The sequence below is a fragment of the Aethalodelphis obliquidens genome, unplaced genomic scaffold, assembly GCF_003676395.1.
Source record: "Aethalodelphis obliquidens isolate GAN/ISIS:26980383/991018 unplaced genomic scaffold, ASM367639v1 scaffold34, whole genome shotgun sequence".
In the NCBI taxonomy this organism is placed as follows: Eukaryota; Metazoa; Chordata; class Mammalia; order Artiodactyla; family Delphinidae; genus Aethalodelphis; species Aethalodelphis obliquidens.
Genome location: NW_020837978.1, coordinates 11,166,036 through 11,181,494, shown reverse-complemented (window position 1 = coordinate 11,181,494; position 15,459 = coordinate 11,166,036). Strand labels below are relative to the sequence as shown.

Genomic DNA, 15,459 nt, shown 5'->3' with positions numbered 1-15,459 from the left:
AAAAAAAAAAAAAAAAAAAAAAAAAAAAAAAAAAAAAAAAAATTATGCAGTCTTATTTCAAATAGGAAAATTAATGCATATGGGAGTTATGTTTCTACAAAAATTCAATCCGTGTAATAAGAGGAAAAGTTAAAATAAATTGTGGGGCTTCCCTGGTGGCACAGTGGTTAAGAATCCGCCTGCCAACGCAGAGGACATGGGTTCGAGCCCTGGTCTGGGAAGATCCCACACGCCACGGAGCAACTAAGCCCGTGAGCCACAACTACTGAGCCTGTGCTCTAGAGCATGCAAGCCACAACTACTGAAGCCCGTGAGCCACAGCTGCTGAAGCCTGCGTGCCTAGAGCCCATGCTCGGCAGCAAGAGAAGCCACCGCAATGAGAAGCCCACACACTGCAACGAAGAGTAGCCCCCGCTCGCCGCAACTAGAGAAAGCCCGTGCGTAGCAGCAAAGACCCAACACAGTAAAAAATAATAAAACAAATAAATTAAAAAAAATAAATTGTGAAAAACGAGCAAATAATGCTTTTTAAGGGTAACTAATAATGAAGAGGAGCAGAGAGATGGAGAGCACGGCACCCAGCTGTAGGGGGTGGTTCTTCTGGGGAGGTAAGTTATGCGTTGAGGGGAAACGTACTGTCCAGATACTGAGACAGTTTAACTGTGCAAGAGGCACTATTAATTATGCCAGGATGTGAGGCGTAAACTGACAGCGTTTTAGGCAAGGCAGAGTAGATAGCCACCTTAATTGGACCTGGGTTTGAATCCAGGCTCAAAAATTATGGATTCATTAATTATGAGAAACTTTCATTACTTGTTATCACGTTTTTCTGAAATGTTTTGTTTTGTCCAGTATTGTGTTACATGTGTAATTTGTGGAAACGTCCATCAAGATTTTAAAAATACGGGCAATGTGAGGCTTGTACTTTAAAAATCTTCAGAAACTAAATCAATTTTGTTTTTTTATCAGTGCTACCACTTCCTGTATCTACTCTTATAGCTTATTTTTAGTCATTCATCCAATTTGAATAATGCTTATTAAACCTGTATTATATATCAGATATTATACTTCTGTGCCTCTTAATCCTTATAATGACCCCAGGAAGTAAGTATTTAGTCCAATAAAACAAAACAAAACAAAACTCTGTGAAGGTAAATAACACGCCCCAAATCGCACGGCTGGTAACTGTTGGGGCTTAGATTCAAACCCAAGTCCAGTGCTTTTCCCCTTATTGTACGGCTATTTTGAATATTGTTCAACACAAGTTATCTTTATTTTTTAAAACGTGCTTAAAATATGTGTTGCATTCTTAAATGTGCTTTTGATTATGTTTCAGGGCCAAATTATTTTCATAGAAATGCACCTCTAATTTTATAATAGTATCAGTGGGAAAATAAAAGAGGCTGTATGGAATTTTGCTTTACTGCCAACTCCATGGGAGAGATGTCAGAATTATAAGCCTAGGACTTGAAGACAGAAAAAAAGTTAGCAATGCCAAAGCACTGTTGTTACAGTAAAAGATATCTGAAAGTAGGAAAGCACCTTTATTTTTAACAAGATTTCTAAGAACCTTGAACTTTGCCACAGTACAGTTCATTGTAAAGTAGATGTGATATAAAACAAGAAACATCCTGTACCTGCCAGAGGAGTTCAGTCCATTACTCAAGTCCCAGAGATACTGTTGTAAGTGACCTAACTTGTAGAAAGCACAATGTGAAGTGTTACGTTAAAGATCTTGTCTGTTTTACACCTTTAGATATAAAGTAATTTTTTAGAAATTCCAGGGCAGTTTATCCAGCACTGAAATAAAGATGCCAGAAACAAATAGCAGCTGTTGAACCATGTACAGCAACACTGCACAACTGTTCAGGACAGGAGGCACAGATGAGCTATGCTGATAGGCTGTGAAGTGGCAACATTATTTGTGCCTTTTTTTTTTTCCACCAGTCTCGAGTTCTCCATTACCCACTCCTATAAATGATTCTACTGAAAAATGCAAAATAGCTCAGTTCATTCATTTTCCTTAAGTTCCCTTAAAATAAAACACCAGAACTGTAATCTCCTAATCACATTTCATCATTCACGACAATTGTGCATAGAGTTATGGTTGGTGAAATCTCTGAGAGTCTGCGTGGCTGTTATTGTATGAAGACCCATTTTGGCAATGGAAAAATGTGTTGATCAAGAGCAATTCAGCACATCTCAGACTCCATACAGAAATGTAGGTCTTGGGAGAGATTTATTTTTATCCTAGAGCAGCTCTCAATTTTCTGTGACAACAATGAAGACTATTGACCTAGATGTTCAAAACAGTGGATTAATCCATTCAGTTGGGTGAAGGCCATGGGAATTGGATAAAAAGGAAACCCTTCAGTATGGAGGCTCTAGTTCCAGTGGAAAATGTCTCTGTTGGTGACTTAGCTGTAGTCCAGCTGACCGGCATGCGTGCCGAGCAGTCAGGACCCTGTGATTCTTGACACGTGACTACCCTGTGATGCTGATGACGTCGTTGACTAGCACCAAGTATCCATTCCCTTATTCAGAGGAATAAGTAATATTTATGAGCCAAGCCATTTTGCTAAATGCTTCAGAAACATATATTTCATTTAATCTGCCAACAACTTTAAGAGATGGACATTTTTATGTTAATATTATAAGGGAAGAAGCTAAGGCTTACAGAGGTGAAGGTCTCTTGCTAAAGTCATACAACTAATGAATAGCTCAACTAAGTTTGATCTCAGGTCACTGGCTTCCAAGTTCATTGTTATCTCCTTTAGATTACCCTGCTTCTCAGTAGCTGGGTACATAAAAGAAAATTTTATGGATGAATGATAGGCTCAAAGGCAGCCAGCAGATGAAAGCCTAAATTGAATTAGTAGGCATGAGGGGGTATAAGGTCAGTAGTCCTTGGATCAACAAGTAGTCTGTATCTCAGTCTAGCATTCCTATAAAAAGTCTGAGCTCTTGGTGGTAGTTTGTCCAAACCTTCTCTCTCTAGGGGTTCGTGTTTGGCCTTCCCCATCTTCTGCCAGCTCACTGGTGCACCGAACCCCTTTGCTGCCCTTGTGGTGCGGGAGACTCCCTTGTCAAATAGAGATCTTTACAGGGTGCATCTTTCAGATCCTAACTTTGTTGTGTAGACAACCATATGGTTGGCTGGCTCAAAGTCTCCTTTTGAGATCTTTAGCTTCCTACTTCTTTCTCTTATGACTCTGTTCTCATGTGGTATTAGAAACTGTGAGCATAACGAATGAAAACTTGAGTCTCTACTGACAGAGAAGTCCTTTCTGCAACATCTCTGGTATGACATCCAGTTCTCTCCCATAGGACCTGAGTTTGTGTCTCATCTCTGTCCCTTATTAGCTGAGGAGCCTTAGCCCACTTCACCTCTCTAAGCCTTGCTGAAAAATAGCCAGCCTTTTAGGTGTCATGTGAGAGTGAATTTGGATGGTATAAATGACAGCAGTCTGGAAACTATAAAATGCTCTGTAGACTTAAGATACCAGTTACCCTACAGATACTCACTCCCTACTGAGTTGCCTAAAATATATAAAGATGAAGTAACAGAAGAATCTGAAACTATTTGAGGAATTCTAATTCCAGTGGTAGTAAAAATTCTTGCCCTGGCAGGGTAGGGACCTTCTTCTTTGCTCCCACAGTATCTTGTATCTTCCCTTCCTTACAGAACTTATTCAGTGAATTGTGGGTATCTGTTTACATGTCTGCTTTCCCTACTCGAGAACAAGGAATCAAACATACTCATCTTTTTATCCACAGCGCTTAACATTCAACATGGCACACAACAAGCACTCAATAAATGTTTAATAATATGGGTAATGTTTACTGAGCATTTACTCTAGGCCACTGTTTTAAGCACCTTACACATAGGCATACCTGGGAGAAATTTGCAGGTTCAGTTCCAGACCATCACAATAAGGCGAATCACACAAATTCTTTCTGGTTTCCCAGTGCATATAAAAGTTATGTTTACACTATACTGTAGTCTCTTAAGTGTGCAATTGCATTATGTCTGAAAAAGCAATGTACACACCTTAATTAAAAAAATACTTTGCTAAAACATGCTAACTATCATCTGAGCCTTCAGCAAGTTATCTTTTTTGCAATAGTCGCATCAAAGATCACTGATCACAGATCACCATGACTAATATAATAATGAAAGAGTTTGAAATATTGCTAGAATTACCAAAATGTGACACAGAGGCAGGGGGTGAGTGAATGCTGCTGGAGAAATGGTACCAATCAACTTCTCAACACAGGGTTGCCGCACACTTTCAATTGGTAAAACAAGTGCAATATCTATGAAGCATATGGTAAAGCAAAGTACAATAAAATGAGGTATGTCTGTATATTAATTCATTTAATCCTTCCAACAATAAAATCCTCTTCATTTTATCAGTGAGGGAACTGAATTCCAGGGAGTTAAGTAACCTGCTTAAAGTCATGCAGCCCATAGGTGGTGGACTCAGGCTATGAACCCAGGTCTTCTGACTTGAGACTGCTCTTAACCACTACGCCTTCCTGCCTTGGAGACACTAACACTCATTGCAGAAATCTGGACAGTAAAGGAAAAGAGAGCTATGAGAAAATATATTATTTCCTTTATTATTTTATATATAATCATAATTCCACCGTCTATACTAGAGGTAACTACACTTGGCATTTCTCCTCATTCTGTGGGTGGTATTTCGGATAGTTGAGTTTATACTATAAATAAATGTGTAGCTATTTTTTAACTCTTTTCATATCATAATCACTTTTAATGATAAAAATATCCTTGCATAAATGGGTGGATCATTATTTAGCTACGCTTCCTCCCGTAATTGGGCACTGTATTTTGCCTCCCTGTTTTAGATGATTCTGTAACAGTTTTTGTGCATACGTTTTTGATGTGGATTATATTTTTGTGTGATTCACAGAAAAGGATATTCTTGAGATTTTTGATACACGCTGCCAAATGGCTTGCTGCGAAGATGGTATGAATCTACACCCCACCAGGAGCATCTGAGCAGGTCTTAGACGTTGGAGAGGTTTTGAAAGGGGCAAATGAGGAGACTTGGAGATTCTGAGTAAGGAGGAGTTGGCCCAGGAACCAGTGAGTTGCCTATTTCAGAGTGTTAAGCCTGGCTGGCCTTTAACATGCCTGCTCTTCACCCAGTTAGAAGAAATGGAATGAAACAAAAGCTGCCCAAAGAGGAAGTGGAATTCCATTGTCTTAGGCTGCGTCTCCATTGTCCAAGGATCTGAATGGCTCCTTCTTGCTAAGTGTGGCAGGTCATTAGGCCTTAGTTTGTCAGCAGGATGATGACATGCCTTAAGTTTCGCTAAAGAATAATGAAACACATTTCAAAGGCAAAGCAAGCCATCCAGAAAATATTCTTAGAATTGTCTCTCGTTCTGTATGTGTGACGCACACGTGCACGCTTGAACACGTGTGTATGTCGAGATGGTGGTGCATTGGCGGCGGGGGTGGTGGTGGTGGTGGCGATCAGATTGAGAACAGTTGCCATTAAGAGAAATAACTGATCAAAGGAGTTTACTTTGCCATTTTTGCGGGTTTTCCGAGCTTGTTTTGTTAATTTTGGCACGCTGCGGCAAATTAGGAGCACCATGCTGAGACTTTTCCATTAATACCTGGGAGGCTGTCTCTAGCCCGTGGCGCTTCAGTAGAGAAATTAGAAATATATAATTTACTCAGTGTCTAACTTTGTATCTTGTAAGATCCCAGTTTTAATTATGCAAGAAAAGCGTTTACTTTTCTCTGCCTTTATCTTATGCTCTGAGTGGGTCTCTTGGCTTTCCTCATCTTTCTCCTCCGTCCTCTTTCTCTTCTCTTTAACCCTCTAGCAATTATTATGTCTTGACCGCAGGGCAATCATGTTTCCATCCAGGGGCTCCATTTTTATTGTTTGTCTTCGCAGTAACTGTATTCACCTGTTTATATCTGTTGATTTTTTTTTTTAATCCCAAAAGACCAAGTGTACTTTGCTTACCTTGGGTAGCAAGAAGGAAATGATCTCTCTCAGTTTCAGAAAAGCAGACGTGGCCACAATGGGAATGCCAGTCATGGAAACTACAGATTATTTATGCCAAAAAATTGCATCCTTTGACAAAAAGAATAAGAATCGTCTGGAGAGAACTGGTAGCATTGTCCTTGGGCATGTGAGGACTTTCAGTTTGGCAAGGGGCATTGTAAATAACACCATGGGCTTCCAAATCAGATAAACCTAAATCGGAGGGCTGGCTCCACTTAACAGCTTATGCGTTTGGCAATGGTTTCTGAGTCTCAGCTGCTTCGTCTTTGAAAGGGGTATGATGACATTTACCCCCATAGGGTGGCTGGAAGGTTTAAATGAGATAAATCATGTAGACCATTCAGCACAAAGCCTGGCCTGTGTGCTCCGTAAATGGTGACTGCAATTATTTTGATAGTTATACCATCATTATTTGTTTGACTCATAAAATTTCTCACTTGCTCTGTCTTATAGTAAGGACTCTTTTTTTCTTCCTAAATGTAGCCTCGATTTTTCTGATAACCTCAACAGATGAAAGGGAAGGGGTATCCTTTCCCAGCAACCTGTTACTAGTGTGATGAGAATTGCACATATTTCCTCCTTTTGCAATTGTTTGAGAAACAGCTGTCTGTTTCCATGGCTCGCCCAATAGTGTTTGATTGTGGGGTTAACTGATCCCTAAACGGATAGGGGAGACCATGGAGACACCAGAGAAAATATTTATGAAGAAGAAAGCATCGCAGGCATAAATATGTATCTAGCTTGTAACAGAATCATTCAAACCAGCGCTTTGCGCTACCACCTGGATTCATGGCTGATACATTTTCATTCTTACATACTCTCTCCTAGGGTGCATACTATAAAAACAATAAAACATTAGTAATAAAAAAGGGCCTTCTGAAGATGCAGCATGTTATGATAAGTTGTAGGGCATTAACAACAATTCTATGAAATGTAATTTGAGGCACCTATTTTCAAAAGAGCCTGCCCCAAATCTATGGCATGCTTGATTCAGATTGGCTGCTGTGGTCTTACATGTCTCCTTGATTTTTTTCTTTCATTGCTCGAGTTGGCTTGCACAATTTTTTCTTTTCCTTTTCTTCCATGTTCAGTTTCCCACTTGCACAAAGCATCAGATCTTTCAAAGGCTGGTTTCTCAGTGCTTAGCAAAGCTTTCTGTCTTTCTGTTCTGTAATTCTGCAGGGTGGGGTGAAAAGCAAGACAGCTTTAAAGTCAGCAAGTCACTTTCTGTTGGTTTCTTTTTTTTAATAAATTTTTGTTGGAGTACAGTTGCTTTACAATGTTGTGTTAGTTTCTGCTGTACAGCAAAATGAATCAGCCATACATATACATATATCCCCTCCCTTTTGGACTTCCTTACCGTTCATCTGTTGATTTCTTTATACTGTTGAATCAAGACCTTAGTTCTTCTGGGTCTTGCACTATTTTAATAAATTGGCAACCCACCCACTAGGACTTTCTTCTCCTGGAATGAACTGAGTACAGGACAGTAAACTCACTTGATTATGGAACCCAGAGCCCTGGGGCTAGGTATCAGATTTTCCTGTAGGGTAACCCACCTTCCTGGCTTCTGCCATCATGGCCTACAGGAACGCTGGCTAGCAGCAGGTGGAGAGAGTGTGATTGGGTCCCATAAGTCATCCCTCCCTATGTGCCACCCCCGCCCCCAAGAGTGAGGACTGAAAATGCCTGACCTTACGTAGCAGAGAAATGAGAACATTTTTATATGCAGCCTTTTACTGGGATGGAAATAATTTCCATTTTTTAATAAATTTCTCTGCTGCTAATTTTTGAATACTTGGTGGTAGGGGTGGTAGGTGGGTGGGAGGTACCGTTCATCTTGTGGGTGAGAAACTCTGGGGAAAATGACTTGAGGGGTCAGGCTGTGTATAAAGAGAAGGCATTTCAGACTTAGTACTCACACAGCTTGGTCTGGAAGAAGAGAGCACAAATGCTGTGTATAAGGAGAAGACAGGGTTGGGGGGATTAGTTGCTGCTCATTATTTGATGGTTAGAGGTGGGAAGTTTGGAGAGAGACTTGAAAATAGTAATATTATCTAAACTTCCTTTTTCTATATAAATTTATTTATTTTTAAATTTTTGGCTGCATTGGGTCTTTGTTGCTGCCCACGGGCTTCCTCTAGTTGTGGCGAGCGGGTGCTACTCTTCATTGCGGTGCACAGGCTTCTCATTGTGGTGGCTCTTCTTGTTGCAGAGCATGGGGTCTAGGCATGCGAGCTTCAGTAATTGTGGCGCGCGGGCTCAGTAGTTGTGGCGCGCGGGCGCTAGAGCACAGGCTCAGTAGTTGTGGCACATGGGCTTAGTTGCTCCGCGGCATGTGGGATCTTCCCAGACCAGGGCTCCCCTGCGTTGGCAGGCGGATTCTTAACCACTGCGCCACCAGGGAAGCCCCTATGTAACTTCTCTTGAGCGACTACTGTGTCTCTGGGACTGTTCTAAATGCTTCCTGCGTGCTGACTCATTGAATGTTCACAACTGATAGGTGTTATTGATATGGTACTTGTGTGTATGTGTGTGTGTTGAGGTGAAATTCACATAACATAAAATTAAGAGTTTGAAAGTGAACGATTCAGCAACATTCACAATGTTGTACAACCTCCTCCTCTATCTAGTTCTAGAACACTTGCATCACCTGGAAAGGAAACCCTGTATCCACTGTATTCATTTCCTAGGGCTGCTGTAACAAAGTACCACAAACTGGATGGCTTAAAACAACAGAAGTGTATTGTCTCACTGCTCTGCAGGCTGGTGCTCCTAAATCAGCCGTGTCTGCAGGGCTGTGCTCCCTCTGAGACTTTGAATGGAATCCTTCCTTGACTCTCACAGCATCTAGTGTGGCCAGAAACCCTTGGTGGTCCTTGGCTTCTGGCTGTATCAGTCCAATCTCTGCCTCCATCTGCTAAAGGCATTCTTCCTGTGTGTCTTCACATTGTCTTTCTTCTATGTGTCTGTCTCTGTGTCCAGATTCCCCTTTTTATAAGGACACCAGTCATATATTGGATTAGGGCCATCCTAATGACATTGTTTTAACTTGATTTCCTCTGTAAAAACTCTCTTTCCGGGCTTCCCTGGTGGCGCAGTGGTTGGGAGTCCACCTGCCAATGCAGGGGACGTGGGTTCATGCCCCGGTCCGGGAAGATCCCACATGCTGCGGAGTGGCTGGGCCCCTGAGCCATGGCCGCTAAGCCTGCACGTCCGGAGCCTGTGCTCCGCGGCGGGAGAGGCCACAGCAGTGAGAGGCCCGCGTACTGCAGAAAAAAAAACACAAAAAAAACAACTCTGTTTCCAAATCAGGCCATATTCTGAGGTGTACTTGGGGTTAGGACTTCAGTATATCTTTTTGAGGGACACAATTCAACCTGTAATACCTATTGAGCAGTTACTCATTCCTGCCTCCTCCAGCCCGTGCAGCCACCAATCTGCTTCCTGTTTCTATGGATTTACCTACTCTGGGCATTTCTCATGAATGAAATCCTGCAGTATGTGACCTTTGGTGTCTGGCTTTTTCACATAGTATAATGCTTTTGAGGTCCATCAGTGCTGTATCCTGTGTCAATACTTATTTCCTTTTATGGGTGAGTAATATTATACTTGTGTTTCAAATGAAGAAACTGAGACACATAAGGTTAATTAATGTTTCTGGATTACACAAGGAGGAGACATCAGAGGTAGGAATTGGACCTGGAATAACACCTGAATAGCCTGTGTGTCCTTGAGGAGAAATGCCTCTAAGGAGCGCAGAGGAAAATGAGCACAGAAAGAGAGCAGACCAGGAGCCAGGAGAGGAAGATGGCCAAGGGTCTCTTAAGAATGGTGCCTGGGGCTTCCCTGGTGGCGCAGTGGTTGAGAGTCCGCCTGCCGATGCAGGGGACGCGGGTTCGTGCCCCAGTCCAGGAGGATCCCACATGCCGCGGAGCGGCTGGGCCCGTGAGCCACGGCCGCTAAGCCTGCGCATCCGGAGCCTGTGCTCCGCAACAGGAGAGGCCACAACAGCGAGAGGCCCGCGTACCGCAAAAAAAAAAGAATGGTGCCTGGTATTCAGTTTTAGGTTGTTTCCTATTCCATGCTATGTAGCCACCTTCTCCTTTCTTCCCAAACCTTCAGTAAACTCTTCCTCACTTTACTCTTTGGTATTAAGTCTGCTTTGAGGAAATAATGAAGGGTGGCATCCAGAGTGGAGACAGGAATTTGGATTAAACCTAAATGGGAAAAGAACTTGAAAAAGAATAGTTACACGTATATGTATAACTGAATCACTTTGCTGTACACCTGAAACTAACACAACATTGTCAATCAACTATGCTATAATATAAAATAAAAATTTTAAAAAATGACCTGGAAAATGTAAGCCCTGGACATTTTACAAATTCATGGATGTCTGACTAAGCTATTTTATTGAAGTATTAAGGGAGAGTAGGCTCTCGGGCAGGGGTGGGCGCTGCAGGATTTAAGGACAAGCCTACATAGCTCTGTGTAATCATCTTGATGTCACCCAGAAGATGTGACATATCAGAAGTAAACCTGTCACCCTCACCACCCAGACCCACCACATCCCCATCACCTCCCCTTGGATGAGTGGACAGTAAAGTGGAATGTGTCATGAGAGAAGATGCGCAAATCATTCCTGTGCCAGGTCAGTTCCAGAACTGTCCAAAAGCTTTAAAAATTGCAAGGACCAGTTTGCCAAGCCAGAGAGATGTGGTTCTCCACGTGCAAATCAAGACTGGGACTTCTGGGAGTGAAGGGAGCATCCTGGTTTCCTAGGGCTGCTGTAACAAGTACCACAGTCAGTGGCTTCAAACAACAGAAGTTTATTCTCTCACAGTTCTGGAGGCCAGGAAAGGTGTCAGCAAGATGGATTCCTTCTGGAAGGATCTGAGAGAGAGCCTGTTCCCCTCAGATACGAGTGGCCAGGGACTAGGAATTCCTTCTGATCTCTGTAGTTAATGATGGGAGAATCACAGTATCCACAGGGGATTGGTTCCAGGACCCCCAAGGATACCAAAATCCACAGATGCTCAAATCCCTTACATAAAATGGGGTAGATGTTGGTATATAACCTATGCACATCCTCCCATATACATTAAATCATCTCTAGGTTACTTATAATACCTAATACAATGTAAATACTGTGTGAATAATTGTAAATACAATGCAAATGCTATGTAAATATTTACCAGGTGTGGCAAATTCAAGTTTTGCTCTTTGGAACTTTCTGGAATTTTTTTTTTTTTTTTTGCGGTACGCGGGCCTCTCACTGCTGTGGCCTCTCCCGTCGCGGAGCACAGGCTCCGGACGCGCAGGCTCAGCAGCCATGGCTCACGGGCCCAGCCGCTCCGCGGCATGTGGGATCTTCCCGGACCGGGGCACGAACCCATGTCCCCTGCACCGGCAGGCGGACTCCCAACCACTGCGCCACCAGGGGAGCCCCTGGAATTTTTTTTTCTAAATATTTTCGATCCATGGTTGGTGGATACGTCGGTCTGAATGCATTCAACTGCTGTTGCCCCTGCTGGCAACTTGGGCTATGAGCCTCAAGCCCTGGGCTGACCTTGGAGCCACCAGGACATTGAGTCACTGCAGTCAGAAGGATGCATGAGACGTGGGGGATTGGGTGGGTGTGAAACACCTGCTGGAAACAGTTTGAGAGGTCGGTGTCACTGTGGAGTGTAGATAGAATGGTCTGAATGCTCTCGTGGTTGCCACCTCAGTGGCTTGCCATCTATTGCATTGTGTAAATCTATATGTTTTTATCTTGTGATAATACTTTTTTTACCAAAAAAAAAGAGAGAACCACCCCCCCCCCCCGCCACCGCCAAACCAAACTCTTCCTGCCGCACTGAGCTTTGGAAAAAGGTGCACGTTTAATGAAAAATTCAGTACTTGATATCCTTTGCTCAAGAGTATTGATGAATGTGAAACTTGTTAACATTTGCCAGCTGCTCTGGGGGCTGTGGTAATATCACTGACCACAGGTAAACCCAGAAGACAAAGTCTTGTGAAAAAGCATCACCATCTATTTAAAAAATTAGTAACTTTTTAAGACAGTTATGCCTGGTTGTGTTTTTATATCACTCTGAGAAGTATGACTTTTCAATTAGGTAAAATGATTATTCTAACAAGTTAATTTTGCTTAATTTTGCCTTCCTCTGTTCTTGTGCACATAGGAAGAGTAAAGGGATATTTGTGAGATGCCTCCACTAGCAGAAGAAGAATGTCACAAACAGTTAAATGATGCAGTTTTATATCAGTTTCTTCAAGAAAAAGCCAGTTAATTTAAATAATGGTTTGATTATTTTTTTCAATCCAATTCATGGACTCAAAGCTTTTGAAAGATCATTTTGTCAAAGATATAGCATCTGACATTATTGTAGTTTATCACTTCACTTAAAAATAATTCAACAGTGAAGATAGTGGTGGTACTAAAAATACAGATTTTTCGTGGAGCACAGCATAATGGGAAAAATAGTGTTATTACTAAATTAAGAAATCTGTGGAGCGGAAATGTATTTGGAATTAGATGTAGCGCGTTCATAGTTCAAAACTGCATCCAGACAAGCTGTGATAGTCTACCAACAAAATAGAAGCTATAGTTGACAGACATTATAAATATTTTTATTTATACACAGAGAAACTGAGCTACAAAATATTTGTGATAGAGCTGATGTCGAATTAAAAAGTGCTTCAGCCTGGCAGTATGTGCTTTTTTTCCTTTTCTGCATGTTCTTAGATTTTAGAAATGTTCAGCCTTTGAAGTGCTACTTTGCAAATCAGCCGAAGTGTAATACAATACACAGTGACCTTTTACTTAAAAAAATATTTTTAAACAAACTAGTACTCTAAATTTTGTTTGCATTTTGTTTAAAATAAGTTGGTAATTTTTAATCAAGTATTCAAGGAATGATGAGCCAAAAGACTTCAGCTCTGGAAGCTTTTAGGAAACTGTAACTATTGAAAACAAAATTTGTACCTACAAAACCAAAGAAGGAATTGAAGAAATTAAATAATTTTAAATTTGAGAGTAAATACTTATGCTTTGAAATATCTTACAGGAAGAACATTCTGACGGAGCTTTTATATTTAACTGGATGGATTTATATTATGTACTGGAATGGAATGAAATTGTGAAGTTCTGTGATTGTGTAGCATCTAAATTTGGCAAAACATTTTTAAAAATCATAAATAGAGACAACTTACTTGATGAGTTTTGTCTCATAAAATATTTGTCACAGTTTCCCTGAATGACAAAAGAATGGTACCTGTGAAAAGATTTGAACTGAAATAGTAACACATTTCACTAAGAAAAAAATTAGAATTGAGAATATTTATCAGAATTACTTCTTCACTTACCAGATATCTCAGCACCTGTAGAAAGACTATTTTCTTAATTAGAAATACTGCTGTCAACTGAGAAGAGTCAGTTTGTTGCCAGCCAGGGTTCTTGGCCTCCTCAATCATTAGAAATTGATAAAAGGCCAGATGAGAAATTCATGCAAGGCTTTACTGGGGCCCCTGCTGCAGCAGAGGGGGAGCTAAAACAAGCCACAGATGCCCTTCCTTGCTTGTTCCCCTGCTCACCGGGGGCAGGGGGATGGGGGTTGTTGAACTGGTCCCTTATATGGGGTGAGGGTAGGGGTGGGTCCAGGGGTCGGGCTGGAGGGGCGGCTTAGGAGGTCTGCCCGCCCCTTTGGTGGTGTTGAGTGCAGGGGGCATGCCCAGTACCCTGCTTTTGCTCCTGACACCCTGCTTTTGCTCCAGGCTCTTCAGAAGTGGCAGTTGGTCTTTTTGTTCTTTTTGTATCTTGGTTTCCATAATTTGCCCCCAACTGACCATGCATGCAGTTATTTTTAGTCCCTTATAGTTTCTTTGTATTTTGTTGCTCAAGGAGATGTTTGTCCAGGTGCAAGCACTGCAGCAAAGGGTCCCAGGTCCCAGCCTATCTCAAACTGATGGTGTCAACAATTTTTTTTTTTTTTTTTTTTTGGCCTCTCTGCGAGGCATGTGGGATCTTAGTTCCCCAACCAGGGATCGAACCTGCACCCCCTGCAGTGGAAGCACATAGTCTTAACCACTGGTCTGCCAGGGAAGTCCCAGCAACTTTAAATTTATAAACTATGAAATGCAACTTTGAAAAAGATTGAAGGCAATTTTATGAAAAAATAGAAATATATATTAAAAATTCATTCTTTAGAAAAATACCTGTAGCATAGCAATAGATATAGATATGACTCTAGAACTTATTACAATAAATGTTTATGAAATAAGAATACTGTTCTGCTTATGTTGTTTTTAACCTTTTAGACTACTCAATCTAAATAATTTAAAATGTTTTGCTTTAATGGATACAGATTGATTGTTTTATTTTTAGAAATGATTTTATTTTTGAAAATAGTTTTTCACTGGAATTATTTTATAGGCATACCATTATAATAAAACCAACTTGTCAATCTATGAATGCTTAAAAATATATTTTTTAAAATTCTTAAAATATATTTTTCACTTTCAAAATTGTCCCCAGTGTGGATAATAAATTATATAGTTACATAGTAGTTAAAACAGATGCCTGTTTTTAGTGTTTTTCTAAAAACCCTGCTGCCTCATTTGTGACTTTGGGCGATGATCCACAGTTATCCATCCATTTCCAGACTCCTGAATGCTGAGAAGAGAAGACTGCCTACTGCTTCCATGATTAAGAAGTGTTTGTGCATTGGGTGTTGGATGGTCTCACTTGCTCCTTCCCCAGCTCACTTTGACTTTTCTCTCCCCACAGTTGTGCCGTTCAGTAACTTCTGCGTCTCACTTGGCCAGCTCTGCCTTGAGTCAGTAAGCATTTAAACCCTGGTGGCGCAGTGGTTAAGAATACACCTGCCAATGCAGGGAACACAGGTTCGAGCCCTGGTCCAGGAAGATCCCACATGCCGCGGAGCAACTAAGTCCATGCGCCACAACTACTGAGCCTGTGCTCTAGAGCCCACACGCCACAACTACTGAAGCCTGCGCGCCACAACTACTGAAGGCCGTGCATCTAGAGCCTGTGCTTCGCAACGAGAGAAGCCACCACAATGAGAAGCCCGCGCACCACAACGAAGACCCAACGCAGCCACAAATTTATATAAAAAAGGTAATTAAAAGAAACCTGTTTATTTTGTTTTGGTAATTATATTGGCATTCATTATGTACCTTTAACAAATCATTTTATTGTTTATTTATATTACAGTATATAGTTCCTTTCTGTGTAGAAGGAAAATGTAATTCTTTCAGTATTGAAGCATACTGCACACAAGCATATTCACTAATGAGTTCATTAAGAGTCAAGTAATTAGGTAATTGGTGTATTAAATGACATGCAGAAATCCACAGTGGGTTGTTTTATAGGTGATTAGGA

General features: G+C 41.3%; 1 long non-coding RNA gene across 2 annotated transcripts in view; it reads left to right on the top strand.

The window, feature by feature from the left end:
- The window catches only part of LOC113631765 (uncharacterized), a 353,230-nt gene extending 338,218 nt beyond the window's left edge, over nucleotides 1-15,012 (top strand). For both annotated transcript variants that reach the window (XR_003437561.1, XR_003437562.1), the window contains one exon: nucleotides 14,845-15,012. This is a non-coding gene — a long non-coding RNA (uncharacterized LOC113631765). The remainder of the gene's footprint in view (nucleotides 1-14,844) is intronic.
- Nucleotides 15,013-15,459: the final 447 nt, after the last annotated feature.